The following is a 1,792-nucleotide window of genomic DNA, read 5'->3' on the forward strand; positions in this document are numbered from 1 at the left end:
TTTTGATGTTGAGGTAAGCAAAGATTGCTTGGCTACAACACCAAAATCATGATTCAAAAAAAAAAAAATGATAAACTGGACTTCTCAGAAATTTAAAACTTTTTATTGATGGATTAAGAAAAAGAAAAGAAAAAAAGAAGCCACAGACTAGGAGAAAATATTTGCAAATCATATATCCAACAAAGGACTTATATCCAGAATAAATTAAGAACAACAATAGTAAGACATATTATCTAATTTTAAAGTGGGTGAAAGATTTGAATAGACATTTCACCCAAGAAGTTTTATGAATGGCTAACAAGCACATGGAAAGATGCTCAACATCATTAATCCTTGAGGAAATACAAATGAAAACCCTAATGAGAGTGGTGGCCTGCAGGCAGCAAGGCCACAGGTGGGCTGGCTTTGGTGCCCCTCTGCCAGGCAGTCAATGCAGGGCCTCCCCAGGAACAGCTGGGACTGCAGGGCAGGCGGCCCTGCTGGTTGGTGGGAGCTGCTAGGCGAAAGCCTTGCACTCCTGCGCAGTTTCAGCATCTTCCTGCAGGGCTGCTCTGGGCAGTGGCCTTCAGCACATTGAAGCTCAAACCAAAGAACCAAAGCATGAAAGAAGATACGGTTTTTAGATACTTCCAAACAAGCCATAGTTATGCTGTCCATCCACTTTGCAAACCTAGCAGGTCTCATTGAAGAGGATCCTTGTTCACTTCAGCTCCCTCTTGGGACATAACTGTGGGCATGCTGCTCACCTACATGGGCGTGCAAGTCCGTCTGCGTCTTGATAGAGTGGCAGCAGTGAGAGTCCCCGTTCTGATGAACGTGGAGACCTTCTGCAGTGCAGAGCCTAAGGCAGTGTGCTCTTTAACACCATGATCAAGACTTTTTAAAAGTCTGTTGTCTTCATCATCCTCTTCACACATCAGTGGGAAAAGGTGGCCCTATTGAGTCCCCTGAAAACTCAGACCTGAAACTGGCCATCATCATGCTGATCATCCCCTTCCTCGTCAATGCTTTGATGTTTTGGAGAGTGAACAACTTCAGGAGAAAGGGGAGGACGAAAGCTAAACTAGAAGAAAGGGGAGCCAATCAGGACTCAAGGGAGGAGAGCAAGGTCCACTGCCGGAGGGCTGAGTCCCACGTACAAGGAGTCGGAGTCTGCGATCCTGATCTCAACGGATGACAAGATGGAGGTGCGCAAGGTGGAGGGGCACCTGCGCAGACCAATGCCCTGAAGGCTGCCGAGAAAAAGGAGCACCGCTTACTGTTGCCAGTATGATATTCCCATGCTGAGGTCAGGTTTGGGGGCCCAGCCAGCTGCCTGGTGGGCCAGCAGTCACTCCACAGTGTCCTTCCCGTCTCTCTTACTCTTCCCTGCCTCTTCTACCTCCACTCCTCTTGCTATCTCTGCTCACTCCCAGAATACTATGACTTGACAGAGGGAGGAGCCACCAATACTGAGGGGAACGTGGTAGTTGGAGGCATTACAGTGAGGAAAATATGCAAGTGTAAAAAAAAAACCAAACTATAATGAGATACCGTATCATACCCACACTAGAATATCTGTGATCAAAAAGACAGAAAATAACACATGTTGGATGTGGAGAAACTGGAGCCCTCCATTGCTGGTGGGAAGGTACAATGGTGCAGCCACTTTGGAAAAGAATTGGGCAGTTTTTAAAAAAATTAAATATAAAATTAGCATACCCAGAGATTCCACTCCTCAGTATATGCCCAAGAGAAATGAAAACATATTTCCACAGACTCGTACACAAATGTTAATAGCAGCATTACCTAT

The 1,792-nt window shown here is 45.8% G+C and overlaps 1 pseudogene; it reads left to right on the forward strand.

Annotated features, from left to right (window-relative positions):
- LOC132687778 (store-operated calcium entry regulator STIMATE pseudogene) lies at window positions 1-1,390 on the forward strand (annotated as a pseudogene).
- The last annotated feature ends 402 nt before the right edge of the window (window positions 1,391-1,792 follow it).

Source organism: Panthera onca, chromosome A3 (assembly GCF_046562875.1).
Source record: "Panthera onca isolate mPanOnc1 chromosome A3, mPanOnc1 haplotype 2, whole genome shotgun sequence".
In the NCBI taxonomy this organism is placed as follows: Eukaryota; Metazoa; Chordata; class Mammalia; order Carnivora; family Felidae; genus Panthera; species Panthera onca.